The sequence below is a fragment of the Phodopus roborovskii genome, unplaced genomic scaffold (assembly GCF_943737965.1).
Source record: "Phodopus roborovskii unplaced genomic scaffold, PHOROB, whole genome shotgun sequence".
Classification (NCBI taxonomy): Eukaryota; Metazoa; Chordata; class Mammalia; order Rodentia; family Cricetidae; genus Phodopus; species Phodopus roborovskii.
Genome location: NW_026126525.1, coordinates 30,285,258 through 30,308,333, shown reverse-complemented (window position 1 = coordinate 30,308,333; position 23,076 = coordinate 30,285,258). Strand labels below are relative to the sequence as shown.

Below are 23,076 nucleotides of genomic sequence, written 5' to 3'. Positions count from 1 at the left end.
TCCCATCTCATAGAAAAGAATAATCAATTTTAATTTATTCTAAAATACTACACATATCAAAAAATATAAACGTGTTTGAATGGTGTCTACTATTGCTGGAAAGAAATTATGTATACCTACATATCATGAAATAAAAAGAATATAAGAAAAGTAAATATATTGGAAGTAAAACTGGGACAAAATGTTAAGCAGGGGCAAAGAGAAGGCTCAATTACTAAAGGCATTTACGGGCAAGATAGATAGTTACTGAGGTTCTCTACCCAGGATTCACATAGTGGAAAGAGAGAACTGATTTGAGAATGTGTGGAAAGCAAAGTGGCTAGCATTTTCTGGACAAAGAAATGAAGAGGAGAATGTTGAAATATCTCCAATAGTCTAAACAACATTATATTCAGTCAAGAGCAGTTTATGAATGAGAAGTACTTACCCAAGATTGAAAACTAGAACCACCAAAAAGTATGAAAGAAAACAGTATTTGATACATACCCAAAGACAAGTATAATGATTGAGTGGTCCCATTAATCAGATTAGAAAGTGTGAATATCAACTGAAAGGCTTTACTTCAGAAGTAGGGAATGAATCATTCTAAAGAGAGACTTTAGCTCTAATAGCCCTACTGCTGATTCATGGATTTTTAACAGCAAGATCGGAAGATGAAGCTGACTACAATAACTCATCTGTTCTCCAAAACATAATGCAAGAATATTTAAGTGCCTCATTTTAAATTTTTAATTATTTATTTTTTATTTAACATGTCGATCCCACTTCCCTCTCCCTCCCTCCCTCCCTCTTACCCTCTCTGCCCCTCTCACATGCAACCTGACCCCCTCCCCTCCCATCCCTCACCACAATTCCACGTGTAGGGCAACACTAGGTGGGGTTATGTAAATCTCTCAAGTCATTTGTAGTAGGGACTAGGACTTCTCTCCTGTCTATAGGTTAGGACAGTATCCCTCCATGGGGGATTTGTCCACAAGGTCCTTTTGTGCACCAGGAATACATCCTGGTTCCACTGTCTGAGGTCTCTTAGACTACTCAGTCCTTCTCGTTGAGGCTCATATTCAGGTGGACCTGAGTAGTCAGTCACATGCTGGATTCCCAGCTATCAATCTGGGGGTCCGTTAGCTCTTGCTTGTTCAGGTAAGCTGTCTCTATGTGTTTCTGCAACCTGCTCTTGTCCTCTCCCTCTGCATCTGGATTCTAGTTCTACTCAGTGTTTAGTTATGGGTGTTTGCTTCTCTTTCCAACAGGTACTAGATGATGTCTCCATGATAGTGGATAAGTTAATTGTTGATCTCACTATCCAGGAAGGGCATTTATGGTAGCCTTTCCACGATTGCTCAAATTGTTAGTTGGAGTCAGTCTTGTAGGTCTCTAGACCTTTCATTAGGTTCAGTTTTCTCTTCAAACCAATAATGGCTCCCTTTTTTATGTTTGTTCTCTCTCTCTCTCTCTCTCTCTCTTCCCACCCTGAATCAATCTTCCTAGTCGCACGTGCTTTCCTCTCCTCCCCTTCTCTTTCTCCTACTTCTCTCTCCATTTACTGCCCCCGTCACTTCCCATGTGTTCTGGGGGACTTGTCCCTTCCCCTTTCTGTGAGGGACTTTATATGAATCTCTTGGAGTACAATGTATATCCTAGTTCCTCTGGTAGTGTGTATTATAGGCTGGTGGTCCTTTACTCTAGGTCTAAAATCCATATATGAGCGAGTACATACCATGTTCCTCTTTTTGTGACTGGGTTACCTCATTCAGAATGGTTTCTTCAAGTGCCATCCACTTGCCTGTGAATTTCAAGATTCCATTATTTTTTTTCTGCAGAGTCGTATTCCATTGTATAGATGTGCCACATCTTCTTTATCTATTCTTCAGATGAGGGTGATGTAGGTTGCTTCCAGATTCTTGCTATTACAAATAATGGTGGTATAAACATAGTTGAGCACATGTCTTTGTTGCATGGATGTGGATCATTTGGGTTTATGACTAAGAGGGTGATTGCCGGTTCCTGTGGTAAACTGATTCCCATTTTCTGGAGGAATCCCTATACTGATCTCCAAAATGGCTTATGAGTTTGCACTCCCACCAGCAGTAAAGGAGTGTTCCCCTTTCTCCATATCCTCTCCAGCATAAGCTGTCATTGGTGTTTCTAATTTTAGCCATTCTGGCAGGAGTAAAATGGTATCTCAAAGTTGTTTTGATTTGCATTTCTCTGTTAGCTAAGGATGTTGAGCACTTTCTTAAGAGTCTTTCAGACATTTTGATTTCCCCTGTTGAGAATTCTTTCTTCAGTTCTGTACCTCATTTTTTAAAATAGGGTTATTTGGTGTTTTGTTGACTAGTTTCATGAGTTCTTTGTATATTTTGGAGATCAACTCTTTGTCGGATATAGGATTGGTGAAAATCTTTTCCCAGTCTGTGGGCTGCCGTTTGGTCTTATCCCCTGTGTCCTTTGCCTTTGCAGAAGCTTCTAAGTCTGAGGAGGTCCCATTTATTAATTGTTGATCTCAGTGTTTGTGCTCCAGGAGTTATGTTCAGGGAGCGGTCTCATATACAAGTTTGTTCAGGGGGTACCTCCTACTTTCTCTTCTAAGAGGTTCAATGTGGCTGGATTGATGTTGAGGTCTTTGATCCATGTGGACTTGAGTTTTATGCATGGAAACAGACATGGGTCTATCTGCAGTCTTCTACCACCATCATCCAATTGTGCCAGCACCATTTGTTGAAGATGCTCCCCTCCTCCCCCCACTGTATTCTTTTAGCTGTTTTGTCGAAAATCAGGAGTTCATAGGTATGTGGGTTAATATCAGGATTTTCTATTCAATTCCATTGGTCTACCTGTTTATTTTTGTGCCAATACCAGGCTGTTTTCAGAAGTATAGCTCTGTAGTAGAGCTTAAAGTCAGGGATGGTGATGCCTCCTGATGTTCTTTTATTGTACAGGGTTGCTTTGGCTATTCTGGGTCTTTTGTTTTTCCATATAAAGTTGATTATTATCCTTTCAAAGTCAGTGAAGAATTGTGGTGGGATTTTAATGGGGATTGCATTGAATCTGTAGGTTGCCATTTTTACTATATTTTTCCTATATATCCAAGAACATGGGAGATCTTTCCATTTTCTGGTATCTTCTTTAATTTCTTTCTTTAGAGCCACAAAGTTCTTATTATATAGGTCTTTCACTTGTTTGGTAAGCGTTACTCCAAGATACTTTATGTTGTTTGTGGCTTGTAAAATGCCTCCTAAGAATTCCCTCTATACAAGTATTCTTCTAGAACTTTCTGAAGTCCTGTGAATCATGTGTAGTGGAATGGTTACAAAACTGATTCTTAGCCATCATGTATCTTTATAGTCACATCCCTTATAACATGTATGCATGTTCTTCATTAAGAGATAGATTCCATTTGCCCATAATATACCTTATTATTTTATTTGGCTAATAATGTACTGTGTACTGTGGTAATGATAGTTTGACATTTCCAAATCCACCTTAAGAGTTCTGATTTTATTTCCTCATTCTGAAAGTGTTGTAAACAGAATGATAAAGAACACTCCCAATTTAACTTGTAGAGTAAGAGATCATTGGAACATTACCACTTATCCAAAAGAAACCAAACAACAAGCTGATGGGTCTGTTCCAGCAAAGAGAACATAAACAGTCTAGGCATGCGAAACCAAAAAAGCAGAAATTTCACAATGATTTCTAGAATTTAAAGCAAAAGTAAATATTTATTATATGCACGTAAGTATTGCCTTTACTTATTAGGCCACATTGTCTTTTCAACATATTCATGTCTATAGATCAATAAAATGAAGCATTTAGGCAAAAGGGCTTTCTAATTCTCTCTTGTGAGGGACACTCCTTCATCCATTTGTGCTAACGGAAAGGCTACTTTGCTCAGAATTCAAGGAGGACCTTCATGGGGTGCTGTTGCTTAATATCACACAATAACAAAATGACCAAGCTCTGGGCTTCTTCAGAATTCCATTTGTCAACCATTACAATTATTTTTCATCTGGGACAAATTTTGGTGTCACTGTCATTTTTAAAGACAGAATAAGAAGTTCTGACTGGTCAGAAGTCATGTAAAGTATTACTAAGTGTGTAATTTGCTGTACTGAATAGCCCTTCTACTCAGAAATGTGACTGAGGCTTTCAAAAACTGTTGCAAAGTTAATTCAAGACTAGGAAATAAGAAATATGGTATATTTCAATACCACAAAGCTGCATGGATTAGCAGGCCACCCAAAGATGTGACTGCTTTAGCGTAAATTAACTGAGTGTGATTCTGGTAACTATTATTTGATTTGTGACCAGATACTGTAAAGGTTCCATGTTATGTTGTAGCTTCATGACTAGCAGAAAATATAAGCAATGCTTATGGTTTTCTTTCCCTACATGGAATAAAACAGTTCTTTATTAAATCTAGCCACCATATTCTAGAATTCATTCCTTATAAAAATGCTGGGGGCAGGGTCAGCAGTGAAATCCCTGCCTAGAATCCCTCAGTGAGGGACTGGGGAAAGTAGTGGTGAGTAAACATGCTTGTGATATGAGTGTGAGGGCCTAAATTTGAATTTCTGACAACATGAACTTAAAGAGCACTTGAGTTTATAACCCCAGTGCTATGATGGCAAGATAGGAGCTACAGGCAGGAAGATTTGAAGCTTGTGAACCAGATGGTAGAGTATACATGGTACCAAATAACAAAGATTCTGTTTCAAAGCAAGGTGGAAAGCAGAGACCAAAACCTCTGACCTCCAAATGCAGTCCATATCACATGCACTCCCCACACCCCACACCCCCCCACACACAAACACACAGGCAGACAGAGGCTGCCCTTTCTACAAGATTTTGAGCTGGTTTTCCACCTCAGTACTTGATTAATGAATTGAACAAATCTTGATATATGTACATCTGACATTTGTAAAGGTAATTTTGTATTGTATGAAAACTATATGCAGACATATATTTTATATATAGTTCAAGGTATTTAGAAGTATACATCAACAAAGCAAGAAGCAATGGCAAGGAAGAAAACAGAATAAATGGGGTCATTAGGATTGCTGTGTGGGAACAAACAACAAATCTGTGTATTTCTAGTTTAAATGTGTTAATGAGCTTCTAGAGATTAACGAGGGTCTTATTAATCACTGAAGTTTAAATTACTCAGTAGGAACCAACTTCACAACTGATGAGAATATTATAGAAAGTCAAGATCCTTCAAAGTGTTTTCATAAAAAGCAATTACATCCAATGCCAAGTTTACTCTTTGTTTGTGGAGCCAGCTTTTGGGCTATTATAGGTAATACAAGGAAATAAATCATCTGGGTTTCATTCTAAATCTAACTGGGAAGGCCTAAGAAGTCTCAATAGTATCTTTGATACACAAAGGAAAAAGAAATTTGACTAATTTCAGACTTAAATCATTGCTCTTTGCCAAGCAACCAAATGCTATTTAAATTATCTTCTATTTATGTCTGAAGGTAGACTGTGTAAAGAGTAGTCATCATTTCTCATCATGGCAAACCACCAAAGGACCATCAAATCCATTTCTAGCCAACATAGGAATCACTAGGAAAAATGTTGGCATTGAAGTCAAGTTTTGGAGCAAATGAAGTGTCAATCAGTATGATGTTTATTCACACAGAGTTCAGAGTCTTCTTTTCATATTCCATAAACACATAGTAGTTTCCAACATGACCTAAGCATCATCTGAATTTTTAAAACTTAATCATTTTGAAATCACTTTGTCGATAGTCACAGTAGCCTAAAGTGGAAAACGTAATGGGATAGAGATGAGAGGTGGCAGATTCAAACATGACCAACCATTTCAAGCAGCAACCAGGATCAGATCCAAGCAATTCACCAATCATGACTACAATCTGGCTCAATTTCTAAAGAACCATTTTAACTCAAAAAAATTAAAATTCATCTCATCTTATTACTCTGTCAATGAAGGGATAAAGTAACTAAGATTAGATTGTGAAATGTAAACAGCTACATTTATATTATTTGCCCAAGAAGCTAATGAAGTTTAATAAAATGCAATTTAGCACTCCTAAATTAAAAACTAACAAGACTAATAATGAACAGGTTTATCTTCCAGAATATCAATGAGTCAGATATACACAAAATAAGAATCAAATATTGTAAACACATTTATTCAAGGCTACTTGAACAGGTTTCAGGGGAAGTCACACATTCACCTAGAAATAAACGTATAGTAGAACTGCTATGAATATGCCCAGAGGTAATGATTTAATGAGATCTATCAATAGTGGTTTTAGAAAGTTCTGTCATATAGAAATGAAAAACATTACCCCCAAATAAACATGCTAAATATTTCATAAATTGTTTCCAAGGGATTCTATCACATATTGAGCTCCAGAATATAGAAATGAAAACACTGAGTTCCCAATTTATTATATTTCATTTCATCCTGGTGTTAACATTTAATCCAATCTTCAAATTTCCATAAGCTATAGAAATATTACTTTCAGTGCCGGGGACTGAAACAAATGTCTTTCTTCTATTTGAATCATCCAACCACTCCCTGAGATTTTTAAAAATTTATTTTGTCTGTCTCATATTTGAGGGTTTGACACATTAGGATTTCTTTGAGATAAGTCATTTTGTGGTCAATTTTGTTTCAGGGCAATTCCTGTTATTTCTTTTTATTCTTAAGCCTGTTATATATTACATATGTCCTCAGTTGGAGAAGCTTCTTTGCTGGCAACTTAAGCAGCCAGGCAGAAGTTTTCAGCTAAGTCAAGTGGATGTCTCTAGAATACTGTCTTGAGGTGCTTTTTATCAATTCTAACAACTTATCCTAGAGAATGAAGAGGGCAAAGCAGACACAGTTAACTTTCTCAGAACTCAGACCCTAAAGTGGATAGATCCTCCCCCATTCAGCGAGGGTGTGTAGTACTGTAGTCATCTAAAATGTTTATATAAATTCTCTCAAAGGCAGTAAAATGCTCAGACTCTTAGGTTGCATTTGTGAAAAGTTCATATAGTAGTTATGTGATCTAGGTGTCTTTTTTCCTAACACTCGCTAGTTAGTTAATTACAATATCAGATTCACAAACTAGACAGAGCTGAACTCCAATATTGAATCTGTCATTTGTAGTTATGGAGTATTCAGCAACTTATTTAACCTCTAAAAACTCAGACTCCTCCAAGCAACCAGATTAATAATATGTCTTCCTCATAATGAATAAATGAACACCCAGCATGCACAGGCATCAATTAAATAGCATACAGGAATTTTATCTAGCTGAAGTCAGATAAAAAAGTCTGTGTGCAAAATTTAAAAAAATATGCTGAAATGAATAATTGTCAGAAATAAAATTTTAGAAGACATTTTAATGTATTTATTAATTATGAACAAAGCCTCTAATAATTAGAAAAGTAGATAAGAAGCTGACTACTAAAACAAGGAATAGGCTCTGGTAAAATCAAACAAAGAAAGTATGTTGCTTGTGGAATAAGAAATAAATGCAAATAAATACAAAATTGTATAGATATTCAAAGATGAGAATTAACTGATGCACAAAACAAACAGAAAATGCAATTTGGGGGAAACTAACATTGCACTACTACTATTAGACTGACTTAAATAGAACAGTTCTTTAACAGCTAACCTCAAGCTTACAGGCTATGGCTAAATCAGGCCCCAATATCAATGCTATGCTCCATTTAGGGAAAACTATACCAACAAATATTTTAATGTCTAATCTATATATGGCCACATTATTTTATCATATTTTTGTCTCTTTAGTATTTTATCAATTATTGGTAAAACCTAAATTCCAGTCATCGGGAAAACAACAATGGTTAGGAAACAACTATAAACCACTCTCCCTCAGAAAAATATATTCCATAATGCTTTGATAAAGCACAGTATTAGCTTACCAATTCAGTTCAGCTAACCCACTCTCTAAATATAACTGAATATTAAAAAGAATTGAATCTGTGAACATGGTGAACTGATATTCTATAGTCAACTTTTTCCTTATTTCTTATTTCAATTATACTAATCAAAAAATGAAGTGATGTGGTCACCAAATAAGAGATGGTATAAGGCAACAGGCATCAAAGAAATTCATAAATGCAAACATCAATAGTTTAATGACTGCTGTTTTAATTAAACTCTGCCCTCCTCAAAATCCTATGGCTGAATATATTAGATGGTGGTATCTCATGAATGGATATCCTCATAGAAGATGAGGATACTCATGAGACAACCCTCACCTACAGTGTGAGGACACAATGGCCAGGGGGAAGGGAGACATCATGAGAGTCTGAAACCTACCAGACCATGGTCTAAAATTTTCCAGCCTCTAAAACTAGAAGGAATTAATTTCTGTTGTTGAGTCTGTCTATTCTATGGTATTTCATTATGTCTTCCTGAGCAGACTAAGAGGATCATCTAATGTCAAAAATTAAATTCATAGCATAGATTTTTTTTAAATGCCAAATCAATCTTCTCCTGGGAAAAAAAAATGAGCAACATCTAAACAAGTTGGCAGTTCTCCCTCTTTGGATGTAGGCTTTTGTTGAAACTCAGAAATTCCAGATAGAGTCAACATAGAAGCAATTCTGAGAAACTGAAAAGTGTTCAACAAGGATTAAGCATTAATTTTATTCACATACTGTTACTTGTGCTAGAAGAAATAAACATACTTTCAAATGTACTTTGGAGCATGTCCATGTTTTTTCTATCTATTGTCTAGATATTATATTTCCTCAAGTATCTCTTGGTAGTTTTTAGCTACTTCTCATCTATATCAGAGGGATATAGTTAACCGCCATGTTTGTGTAACCTTCTACTTTGGAGATAGTTCCAGCTCTTTCTTCAATCACTCCAAAATTTTCCCTAAAATTTCCAACTATTTTCAAATTATGACCTGTGTATTACTAAGCATGTTTGCTTAGTTTTAGAACATGTGTTTATTTAAATATTATGAATTATGGTTCACAAAATGATTTGCAATTTTTCTCTTTCACAGTTTGTTTTTTATCCTTAAATCCTTAAAGTAGAGCTAATATATATATAATTGCTGATAAAACATTGCAAAAGAACATGACTACTATGGAAACAGTAGGGTAATAGACTGTATATTTAAAAAAAAAAGAAACAACTAGAATGCTGTATCTTTTGGTCAGAACAAAATGATTAATGTTTGAAAAGACAAATATGCCTTTTCATGATTTGGGAATTAAGCAATATATACAACAAATAATAGCACTGAAATATGTATAACACTATGTGTGTTTGTGGCACTGTATGGTGCATGCACAAGCATGTACATTTGGAGGGCAGAGGACAATGGTTTGGTATCTTCTTCTACAGTTCTCAACCTTCTTGGGGTGGGGGCAGGGTCTCCCACTGAACATGAAGCTTGCCATTTGGGGTAGGCCAGCCAGTGAGTTTCCAGGATCTGTCTGTCTCTATACTATAACCTTGGGGTTATAGTCAAGTATGACCATGTCCAGCTTTTCTGTGGGTACTAAGAATTACATCTTTTATGAACATCAAGTGTTCTTACACACAGCCATCTCAACTCAGTCCCATAAATATGTATATGTTTATACAACAATTAAGTATTTAATCTGAAAAAGTGAAATTTATATTTTCAAACAAATTGGGAAAGTAAAGTAAACTGACTCTTTCAACCCAACATCACCTTAAGAAATTGATTTGCTGCAGCCTCAGGTTATTTGAAAAATTACATTCAAAGCTGGGAAATATTTGCATATGTTTTATAATTATTTTACAGTTGATATAATTTGACCAAAATGAAATTTTGCTACAATAAATAGTTGTCTAGAAAGATTCAGGGCTATTCCAACACTGTAAGAAGTTGTCATTGCAATAGTCTGAATATCAATTTTATCTGCATCAGCAGACACCAGGTATATAAAATAGCCATTCATCCCGACCAGATCCCCAGCACACAGACAAAGAAAACAACAACAACAACAAAATGCCATGGTTCATGCAGTAGCCTGCCAAATCCCTTACAACAGAATAGTTATGAGACATAAAGATGTCTTTGATAACTTTAGCTGCATAGTAAATTTCTTTGGAATTCCTGCATTTTTGTCTACTGAGTCTTAACATTTATATAATTTTAACAAAGTTTATTTTCAGTAGAAAAAAACACAAACAACATGTTTTATCTAGTGGCTAGAGATTACTGTCAAGGAAAAAAATATAAATGATCTATAATATAATAAACAACAAATACACATTAAAGGCATTTATTCAACCAATTTATTCATTAATACAGTTTTTATTGAAAGTATAGTTTTCCTTCAAGCTATTTCACTGAATGTTGTGGAATATTTCCTTAACTATATAAAGATATGTTGCATTTGTTTATGTTGTGGAATATTTTTTTAACTATGTGAAGAAGTGTTGTATTTTTTAAATTATGTAAGGAAGTGTTGCCTTTGTTTAATTATATAAAGATATGTTCCTGCTTTTCCTTGCCTGCCTAAGGCACCTGACTGGTCTAATTAAAACCTGAATGTCCAGTAGAAAGGGAGGAGGCATTGGAAAGATTTCTTTGCATGGAGATTAAGTAGGAAGAGACACTAGAGAGAAGCTAGGGACCAGTCAGACAGACATGGAGGAAGCAGGAAAGTAGGACATACAGAAGAAAGAAAGATAAAAAGTCCAAAGGCAAAATGTAGATAATTAGAAAAGATTAAATTAAATTAAAAGAACTAGCGAGAAAAGCCCAAGCTAAAGTCAAGCAACTATATTGACAATAAGTCTGTGTCTTTATTTGGGAGCTGGTTGGTAGCCCAAAGAAAATTCTAACTATAACTGGGTATTAGAGATACAATGAGAAGAAATATTTCAGTCCTTGGAATTTCTTGTAGGGATTATTAATCATTGTGATAGTAACTAAGTACCATAAATATATATCATGTACTCGGGACCAAGCTGCACTACATAAATTTTACACCTTGTAGAATAATATCAGCATATATATTGTTGCAACTCATGAAATTGTATTAATGCTCTCATTCTTTAAGTATGGATAATAGAGCCTAGAGAAGTTGAGAATATCTTCCAAAATCACTCAGTTAAAATATTTCAGAGTTGAAATTTGAATTCCAAATGATACTCTTAACCACTTTGGGAATCTGCTAGAAACTGTAAATACATATGCTTAGGAGACTTTATTTTTTTTTTTTAAAGCACGAGAGCATTTTTGTGAAGTACATCTACAACAATCCAGCTAAATCAGGGCTGTTAGTAAACAGCATGTTTTTTCAGTATTCAACTGTATTCAACTGCTTGTAGTTTTGACTCTGCTGGAAACACTGACACCAAATCTGTTTCCCAGATAAGCACCTCCTTATGTTGGTAAGACATTTTTCCAGTGTGTGTGAAAATATTTTCTTAACCCCTATTTCTTGGTCTTATTTCCACTCAAAATAATCTGGGTTTTTCTGTTTTGTTTTTGTTTGTTTGTTTTGCTTGCTTGTTTTGTGACTTGAAAGATTCTGCATAACAATATGACTTTTGCTCCTGCCTAAATATCTATAAATAGGCCTACATTCAGATAACTTATTCTGAATAAAGTTTTATCTTAGCAACAAACACAATTTAGTTAAGTAAAGTTCTTTCCTTTTTCTTGTTCCTCTTTTTATTTTCTTGAGACAGATTTTGCTGTATAGCTCCAGCTGACCTCAAACTCAAAATCCTAATCTCTAAAGTATTGAAACTGAAGGCAAGAGTCACCATAAACTTAAGCTAGAATTTTTTTTATTTTGTTTTGTTTGTAGTCCTTAACTGAAGAAATTTTCTATTAGTTCAAGAGATGAATCAATATTTCCACTCAAAATCTACATTTTTCTATATCAGATTTTAAAAAATAAACACTTGTATGACACTCCTAAGAGAAGGTTTTTCTAAATTTGCATGCACAGATTCTTCTAGTTTGAACACAGCATTTTAAAATACTGTTGAGAAATTTACTATTCAAAACATGATAAAGCTGGTGTAGAAGACACTACAAACTCCATTCTAAAATCCAGAGAAAGTTTCAATCAGTATTATCGTTTTTTATTTCTTTTATATTATATTTTGTTTTTTATTTTTTCTTATTTTACATATCGATCCCAGGTCCCTCTCCCTTCCTCCCATCCCTCCTATGACCCCTACCCTCCCATCCTCCCCCCCCAACTACACAGGGAGGGTGATGCCTTCCAGGAGGCGTCTGTATTATCTTTACTTTCATACTTCAGAATGAGTCTCAAAACATGTTAGTTCTGATATGAAGCTAATGGAATTCATCAACACAACAAAATATGGATAAGACAAGTCCATGTACATAGGCATATGTGGCAGAAGATGACTTACTAAATCATTTTTGTATAAATTATCTCTTTTTAAAAAACACTATCTTAGCATATACCCAGGCTAGTCTCAATCTCACTATGTAACTGAGGCTAGCCTTGAACTAGGATCCTCTGGACTCCTCCTTCCCAGTGCTGGTGTTACAAGCATAGTGTCACAATACAGCATGCACATACTCTCTTATACTTTTAAAAAACAATCCCTATTCGAATTTATAGACTGAAACACAAGAAACTAGTCAAGAAGCATAGGTTGAATTATCATGCTACCAAAATGTGGTCCATATCTATCTACAGTTAAATCGCATATTAAATAGACAGAACAAATTCATATGGTTCCATGAAACCTCATAGTGTTTGCAATATCAAGTACATAACCCTTCAAATACCTTAAATCATTTGGGTCTTTTCCAGGAAATAATTTTATTTGTCCTAAGGGGTAAGCCCCATGGTATCAGCATTGAGTTGGGACATTGTCAAAATCATTCAGAACTTAACAAGCCTTTCATGCTGGAACAGCTGTTACTCTGAAAAGATTTTTTTAAACTTTCTATGATCCTAAGCTAATCTCACTTGAGCTAGAAAATAAGGTATTAGACTATTTTGCATGTTCTACCACTTTGTGACAAGAAAGCCAATTTTGTACTTCAGTGAAGGCAAATTGTAAATTTAGAATGAATTGAACCAGTAGCTGAGTTGCAATTTCTGGTAAATGGCTCATCAGCACATTAATGTATACCACCAAGATAACCACTTCAGTCATGCAAGCAGGAAAGTAGAAGATACAAACACTTGGTAGGGAGCAAGGCAAATATACTCTCTACCAACATCTATAAAACAAATCCTAAAATGAAAAGCTACCATCACTGTCACTTTCACATGGCTGTATATCACATGGCTGTTCAAAACTTAATATCAGAGCCACTGATAACCTACTAGATACTATTTGAATACTTTTGGAGAACATAGCCTATCTGTGCTTGATATATCTGCATAAACTAAAGAAAGTAATAAGCATGGCTCTTAAGAGTTAAGGACTAGGAATTCTATGGGGCCTCTGTTAGTGGATCAGTATTTATCCCTAGTATATGAATGGACTTTGGGAGACCATCCCACATAGAGGGATACTCCCTCAGTCTAGATATATGGGGAGGACAGGACCCAGGCCCTGCTCCAAATGATAAGACAGACTTTGAAGACTTCCCACAGAAGGTATCATCCTCCCTGAGGAGCAGAAAGGGAATGGAATGGGAGTTGGTGGGCAGAGACAAAGGAGGAAGGGAGGGTGAAAGAACTGGGATTGACTTGTAAAACAAGCTTTTTTTCAAATTTAAAAAAAAATAAGAGTTATTAGTGGGACAACATTATTGAAGTGCTCAAGCCCTTAGTTAATGATACATTTTCAAATGTTATTATTAGATTGCTGAAATCTCATATTGCCAAACATAGATCATTCATATTGGATGAAATATTACTAAGGAAGTTTCCATTCATTCTATTCTTCTCAACAGAACTGCATGTTAAATGAATACTGTTGTGGGAACCATAAATGCCATCCTAGAGCCCTCATCCAGTAGTTGATGAAAGCAGAAGCAGACACCCACAGCTAAACACTGATCTGAACTGGAATTCAGCTACAGAGAGAAAGGAGTGATAAGCAAAGGGATCAAGACCAAACTTGAGAAACCCACATAAACAGCTGACCTGAACAAGGGGGACCCCAGACTTATAGCTGGGAAAACAGCATAGAATCGACCTAGAACCCCTGATAGTGGATCTCAGTTAGGAGGTCTGGGGAAGTCTATGGTACATCTGACAATAGAACCAGGATGTATCCCTAGTACAGGGACGGACTTCAGGAGCCCATTCTCCATGGAGGGATACTCCCTTAGCCTAGAAATGGGGGAGGGTGTAGGCCATACCCTAAATGATTTTACAGACTTTGATCACCCCTCATAGAAGTCCTCCCCTCCCTGGGGAGTGGATGGGAGGTTTGTGGGGGACATGGGAGGGAAAGGGAACTGGGATCAATATGTAAAATAAGAATTGGGTCATGTGAGAATTCCGAGTGCTTATGAGAAAACTTGGTTTCTTCAAAAACATGAATTGTTCATCGACTATGTTTTTGTCCTCCTCCCAGGTGTAGTGGATAGGAGTGAGTTTACTTCAGCTATTGTTAGTCATATGCCTCTAAGGAAAAACATGTTTTTGCCACATGTGGATTGTCCGTGTGACTCTATACACAGGTGACTTTTCTTAACCCTCAGAATTTAAATTTGTTGTGTCTATGAATAAAGTGGGCTATTATATGAAACTTTCTCTGCCTCATTTTGTGGCCTCACTCACCCTGGTTCATGCTGCCAATTAGAGCATTAAACATATTGTAACTTCCTATCTCCAAAAATTTTGATATGTTGTCCTCCATTCAGAACTTATCTTAGTTACCATTCCTGCATGGACACAGCTTTACTTTTTGGGGAAATGCTAAGAATTAATTAAAACCAAGATGCCCCAGTTTGACAGTTAACAGAATAAACAACGAAGGATTCCCATTTAAAAGTGTCCATGGGGCTCTTAGATGCTGCAAGACAGGCATAGCATTAAGACTCCTGGGGACCTCATTCTACTTAAGAGGGCTAGCATTTTAAAAATACTCTTTCAAGCTACAGTATGCTACAATTTCATCATCACTACAAATAAGCAAAGACTTCTATGACTTCTCAATAGCTGACCCTTAGTACCAACTACTATTTGAGACTGCTGGTGTGGAGAACATATCTATAGTTGCTGCTTCCACTGACCCATGTGTTTTTACTCCAAATATCATCATTATGGGACTCTTCTCTCATATGCCTTAGAAATTTTCAGGCAAGCACAGTAGGTACTTTTTAAAAGTCTGCAACACATACTGACTCAGTTACATGTAACACTATTGATCTCTAATAGTTCCTGTAACTTCAGATTCCAGTCAAGAAGAAAATTTTACTTATATTTTTTGGTCCCAAGTATAGGATTCTTGTCATCCAATCCTAAAATTTGGTTTCTCTGCTTGCAACTCATTTATCTTGGATATACTGTAAACTTTTCATATATATATATATATATATATATATATATATATATATATATATGTCCATTTGATTCAATTATACAATAAATATTTGTAGGTTTGGGCAGTGATGATATATAATTAACCTGTTAATACCTGCTTCTATGGAATTTACATCCTTATTCATTTCTAAAGTCTAATATGTGTACAGGTTTAGTAATATCAAATGAACAAAATATTTGTTCAGGTAAATGCATTACCATTGCTGTATTCTAGATCGTATATATTATCTGACCCTTTTTCCAGTGACAAAACTCTGTTATAATTCTCTGAATTACATGCAACCTCCTCAATATCTTTTCAAACTATCTACAGCCATTGTAAAGGTATTCATCATTTCTTACCTGACTGTTACATGGACAATTAACACTCCCAGAACTAACATCTTTATGTACCTTCCCTCTCTACACGCTCCACTGAAGTGATAATCATAAAAATATGGCCATTTCACTTCCTTTAGGGAACCATTTTGTTTTCAAGGGGAAAATGTAAATGGCATAATGCTTAGTCAGATGTAGACCCAAGTCCAGACACATCTGGGTTTTGTCCAAACCTTCCCTCAGCTGCCTGAGGTACTCTGATACAAAGTATTCAGTAAGTGCCTTGTATATCTTTGCTTAGACTGCCTTGGAGTTACTACAGAGAGATTGACAGCTTGCTGTCTTTCTTGCTGAAGGGTACTCTGAAACTGGGGGGTAGGAAAATGCTTTGGCAAGAAATGTGAGAAAGAAAAACAGCATGTGATCTCACACAAATGTAGATTCTCTTTTAAAAATGTATTATGTGTCTGTTTATCTGTATGAGCATCACATGTGGGCAAGTGACCACAGAGTCTAGAAAAGGGTGTCAGAGTTGCAGGGGCTTGTGAACCACCCACTGTCCATGCTGGGAACTAAACCCAAAATCTTCTAAAGAGAATCAAGTGTTCCTAACTTCTGAGTCACCTCTCTAGTTTCTTCTGTGGATTCTTACAGAGTTGAATTCATGGATGGAGAGAGTAGAGTCATGGTTAACAAGGAAGAACACAGAGTGGAGCAATAGGGAGGCATTTACCAAAGACTAAATGTTTCGGCTATGTAAGTTAAATAAATTCCAAACACAAAATGCACAACTATAGAACTCCACTTTTTAATTTTATAATGTATATTTGAAACTTCCTAAGAGACTATACCTTCCTTGTCCCCATCATATAAAGAGTAGAAAATGTTGCTGGGTGGTAGAGGTGCATCACTTTAATTCTAGCACTTGGAAGGCAGAGGCAGGTGGATCTCTCTCTGTGAGTTGGAGGCCAACCCAGTCTACAAACTGAGTTGAAGGATAGCCATAGGTGTTATACAGGAGACTCTGTCTTGAAAAACAAACAAAATAAAGAATTGAATACTTTATGGAAAAATGGATATAATTGGTTGATTAGCCCAAAGTTTACCATGTATGTCATAATGTTATGTCATATACCCCCTTAACTATACAGTGTTTTAATGAATAAACTGTAAGTGGACCTAACAACAAGAGTTATGAGTTATGAAGTAAGTAGCCCAATATTTTTACCACCAAGTGTGTCAGTTCTCAGGCTTTTTCTATATAGACACTCTATAACCATCTCCTGCATGGCAAGACATGTTGGTGATCAACCTATTAATGCTACCAGGTTGCTTTTTCCCCCTTCTGTTTTGTGCCATTGTAACCTTGTGAAATGTCATAGTTAACTTCAGGTGACAACTTTAAACAAACCTGGAACTACATGGGAAAGGGACACCTCAACTGAAGAACTACCTTAATCAGTTTAGCCTTTGTTCATGTCAGTCACACATTTTCTTAATAATTAATTGATGTAACAGGGCCCAGGCCTCTATGGGTGGTACCATCCATAGGCTGGTGGGGTTGAGCTAGCTAAGAAAAGTACTTGAGCAAGTCTGGGGAAGCAAGCCAGAAAGCAGCTTTTCCCTGTATGGTAGACCCTATAACTCTGCTCCACTGCCTGCCTGGGACTCTGATCCTGGCATCCACTGATGGTAGACTACAGCCTATAAACCAAATAACATCCTCCTCTATAAGTTGTTTTTTGTCAGTGTTATATCACAACAATGGAGAAGCAAGTTAGTACAGGATCACTTTAAAAGAAATTTACCTTATGGAGAAACCCCATTGAAAATATCTGAAGTGTAAGCACTATGTCTTAGTTAAGTTCTAGGAGCACAGGCCATATTCCCTTGATTTGGAATCTTTGAACATGTTCTTGCTTTCATCTTCTTTGCTCTGCCCTCGAGATAGAATCTGAAAATTGATTTCCCTAACAAGTTTAATGTGACATTTTGACTACTTTCATCACAATCGTTCACCATATAAATTTCAACAAAGACTATGGTACTTTTACATAGCATCTAATGAGTTTTCTAGACTCATTATTTAGATTCATTTTTATTAGTATTTAGCATGTTTGTGTGAACATCCTTCTCCACTGTGAGTTTCTTAGGGCTACATGGTGCCTCACTATTTTTCTTCCCTCATCAACCAGCAGTAAAACACACTATAAATTCCTCTATAAAAATATATTGAGTGGGTATTAAATAAGTGATGAGTAAATTGTACTAAAATAATTCAGCAACAAAATCAACTCCTGTGCACACAAAATACTAAAAACAATAAGTTTCACACAACAAGTCTCAGGAGATATATAGTTAGCAATGCACATAGCCAAAAGCAGAGCATTTAAGTCTACTTGAAAGCCAGACGACAGTCATTTACTCTATTCACATTATACTTCCTGGGCCACTCTAGTAGTTAATGAACTATTTAATGAGTCAATCCTGAATATTAACTGATAACCAGAATGAGCATGCATTTGCTCTCTTGTTTTGTAAGTCTGCCTATAGAAACTATGACTAAGTGATTACCACTGGGCATGAAAGAATCACCTTCTGGATTGCCCTCCCCATGTTCTTGCTATTTGATGTTACTCCAAAAAGACATGACTCATGGGAACTGACCTGCCTCTCCAGTAGCAAAATAGATATGTGAGCCTCTTTCCCAGGATGCTTTGAAACATGCAGTCAGTGGCTGCAATAGCTTGTTTAGCCGGACACCCTTCCCCCTCTCCTCTCAATCATCTGAAGCTATCGTTTATTGAAAAGCTGACGTTCAAAGCACACACTGGAACAGCTTTTCTGTACAGCTGCAATGCTATTTAAAACTTCCGTGAATATCTCCACAAAACCAAGAGAACAATTTAAACTGCAATCCTGCTCTTAGGAAGGACATAGTAAAATATGACCCTGTGAGAGAAAACTTTAGGAAATGAAATGTAGTTGTTAATAAGGCAGAGATCAGAAAACCAGAAATATGACTCTTCTCTGTGATAGAAGAACACCTGGAACTCCTATCAGGAAAGTCAACCTTCAGGCAATTTCCTGAGACTCTGGTAGGCATTTGCAGACTGTATTGAAGTCATTTCTTAATCGTCTACAGAAATGTGAACAAATGCCTCACTTTCTGCTGTGAAAAAGTTGAGAATGGATGGATAATGAACACTAAAAACAATTCACTAGACACCAGGCATATGGAGGGACACAGTACTGTTACTGGGACGAGATAAAAATCGATCCCCAGTGGCTATACTAGCCAAACTCAAACCCTCATTTCCCATACAATTTCAGGGTGAGGAGGATTCCCAGAAACCCACTGGTGATGCTAGTAACAATTATGAGATGCTTTAATTTCATGCAACCAGTGGTATCATCTTCATACTGTCAAGCCATCCCACTCTAGCACTGTAGACCTTTAAGATCCCTTTGTGGCACCTGGGCGTTGGTGGCACATGCTTTTAATCCCAGCACTCAGGAGGCAAAGGAGGTGGACCTCTGTGAGTGTGAGGCTAGCCTGGTCTACAGAGCTAGTTCCAGGACAGTCTTCAAAGCCAGAGAAACCTTGTCTTGAAAAACAAAACAAAACAAAATCCCTTTGCTGCATTGTGTAATATTGATATTTCCTCAAATCTCATCAAAGTCAAACTTTTACAATGTGGCCTTCTGATTTGTAACTGCATGTCCCTTGTTTAAAATAATCTATTAAGTCCTGACAAATGAAATTATATTGGATACTAGTAACTATTATTTTGTATTTTGGAGCTATTTAGTTTGAAGATATTGATTTAAAAAAAAATACTCACTGATTACACCTTTGAAAGATCTCAGAAATCACTAACCAAAAAAAAGTAGTATGAGAACTGGTTTTGTATTCCACTGACTGTTATGAAGCCCTACAGCTCATTTTTGCTAAATTTGGGCTTCTTATATAATAGGGTCTCAAAGCTGAGACTAAGTGGATGCTTGGTAAAGTGTTGATTCACTTCCAATAAAGAAATGTCACAAAATACCTTGGATATGACAGGATAACTGTAATATATAAACAAGAGGTCCACACTGCCTGATACCTTTGTGGCACCTGGTATAAATGAAGCATTCAGCAAATACTTCCAGAAAGAACAGTTAGATGATTGTGCACAAGCTTGAGCCCCCGGTGCTTTTGAAAGCACTGAAAGGTCCATGCAAACATTTTAACTCATCATTTCATCCCAAAGCATGATTGAATTTAATCACATTATAAAGCATTATGAAATTAATAAATGAAAATGCAACACAATTTTGACCTCTTGGTATACTGTGAAAGACTGCTGGGCTCTTGGTTTGAAAATACCTTTCTAGCAGACTGAAATCAGTACTCTTTCTCTCATGTTGTTCTTTCCTTTGTTTCCATAGGAAACAGTGACTTCCAGGGATCCAGGATGACACAACACAGATTGCCAAATTGCATGCCACCCTGCAGTTGCCAAGGAGATAATGTATGTCATTCCTACAAATAACATGTTGCTCATTCCTTCATTTCCTTTATCTAGCTTTTTAAGATATTTTTCGCTTGAGCTGAATGCAGATAGTGTTCAACTTGAACTGATGGAAACACTCCTTTTTTAAAATATTTGTTTACCCATCCTCCATGGCACTTGATCACATTACATACTCAGCTTCTGGAAGGTCTGAACATACTTTATGCTGATTTTGGAACCAGTGATTCAGCAGTTTTCATGGAGGTTGCAGGGGTAGGGGGGGGATGGCATCCTGAATACTGTCTGCCTGTGTTCTAAGTAAAGGTTCAATTAAATCTACACCTGGCACTAACATATTCTAGTTTGAAATGGCCACCAAAGCAGCTGTACTCAGTTGAATGTCAGTGTGAAAGAAGAGAAGCAGAGGGAGAGGAATGAAAAGAAGAGGAGAGAAGCATAAAAAAGTCAGGATGAAAGGAAGGAAAATAAAGGAATGTTTATGGAGCAACTGCTGTGGTACAGACTGAACAGCTATCTATAAGGTGATTTAAAAAAATTTATAAAATTGAAGATGCTGGGTGACATGCTAACTAGCAAAAGGCAGGGTCAGTATTTCAACCTGGGTAAAGGTGGCTTACAAGGAAAGGTTTCCTCGTACTCTAGTGTAGCATGCCAATCACCCCAACCAGTGGGCAGAAGCAGTAGCATTGCCCTGGTATCACTAGAATTGACTATAATGCTCCTAAAGTGTTTCACATGGTTGCAGTATAATGGCTGTCATAAAAGTCACCCCAAAGACATTTTCATTCCCATGCCCCACAACTTTGTTTGTCATCTAGACCTCCTGTAGCATACTGGGAATAGTAGCACCAAGTGAGTGGTTCTTCAAAGGGTGACATGCATAGCAATTTGAAGCTGTATTCTTCTTCTTCTTCTTTTTTTTTTTTGATAAGATTTTCTGTTTAAATTGGAAACAAACTTGTTTTACATGTCAATCCCAGTTCCTGAACCATCCCTTCCTCACCTGCCCACCCAAACCCCATCCTATCCCCTTTATGCTTCCCAGGGAAAGTAAGGCTTTCAATGGGGGATCTTCAAAGTCTGTCATATCATTTGGAACAGGATCCAGGCCCTCCCTGATGTGTCTAGGCTGAGACAATATCCCTTCATGTGGGATGGGCTCCCAATTCATATACTATGGATAAATACTGATCCATTACCAGAGGCTACACAGACTACCCAATCCTCCTAACACCTACGTTCATGGTATTTGGGTCGGCTGTATTCTTATCATCTTGTTTCAATACCTTTTCTCATTATTTACAGAGAACTCTGCCTTTAAAATGTTTCCAGAATTCTAAAGGATTTGGCCTGAGAATCTAGATAGGTCTGAACCATGGACCCATTCAGCCATCAGGCTCACATTGAGCATTCAATAGGTAGTTTAACCACTAAAGCAATCAATCACAGCTTTTATCCTTTAGAAATCTATCAAACTATTATCATAACCACAGAGATTGTCAGCTAAAAAATAGGATATTAATGACATAAAGAAGGAACACAGAGGAGTAAACACAATCAGACTGTAGAGAGCATGCAAACTAGGGAGGAACATTATGGTGAGCCAGAGAAAAAGAAGCAAAGAATTACGTATCATTGCTTGCATTGCTGGGAGTATGTGATTGTGATCACTCTACTGTGCTGGCAGATTGGCCAGAATAAACATCCATAATGCTTTATTTCATGTAGCAATCTCTGAGATGAAGCTGCACAATAAATTCGACTGCACAACACAGTGCTAAAGCTGATCTATCAAGTAAAAGCACAATCCAAGCAAGAGTGTTCATCCCAGAATGGAACACTTGGGCTCATACTGCTATTTGTTAATGTGAGTCCAGTGTCTATTCTTATCCAGGCCAACAAATAGGATTAACCCTTTTAGGATCCCCTCCTTGCACCACAAAACATTCCTGAAGTAGGAAGCATTTAGACAGTAAGCAAAGCACCATCTCTCAGCAGGACAAAAACAAGATATGTGCCCTAGAATTCCTCTCCTCAAATTTGTAGCTTCATTTTTTTTTCACTGTACTTGTCTTGCCTCAAAAAGTGGAAACAATACATTCTGTGCATTTGTCTTAAATGAGGTAAACAATGTAGCAAAATTTCTGAAAGTAAAGAAAGGATATTTCCTATCTTACATTATAAAACAATTTGCCTTATATAATCACAATAAAGCTGTTAAGAACTCTATCGGTCTCTCTTTCCTCTCTCTCCATCTCCCCACTCTGTGTAAGTGAGTGTGTCTGTCTGTCTGTATGTATGTATGTATTCATACATGCATGCATGTATGTATGTATGTATGTATGTATGTATGTATGTTCTCTGTGCCTCTCTCCTTTTCTTGAACTTATAAACTGCCATGATTTCTAAAATTATGACTTACTATGCAAACTTAATAGCTACAAAACAACTGGATAGGCATCAGAAAATTAGTTGTGGAACATAGAACAAGTTATCCTAAATTGTCTCATGGCTTTTCGAACTCCTCTACTAATTAAAATTTTTGCCATTAACTCTATTATAGCATAACCATCACAGTCACATATATCTATATTACTATTTGTGGTTAAAACTTTTTACAAATTTCAATGGTCATGACAGGGCACTTCTGCCAGAAAAAAAAATGTTAAAACTGGGTTGATTGAAAAAAAAAAAAAAACTGGGTTGATTGTAAGTAATAGTCATAGGACAAAAGTAAAAAAACGTGACTTGC

General features: G+C 36.5%; 1 protein-coding gene across 2 annotated transcripts in view; it reads right to left on the bottom strand.

The window, feature by feature from the left end:
* The window catches only part of Gabra4 (gamma-aminobutyric acid type A receptor subunit alpha4), a 72,555-nt gene that overhangs the window by 1,126 nt on the left and 48,353 nt on the right, over positions 1-23,076 (bottom strand). The gene's annotated exons all lie outside the window — the stretch shown is intronic.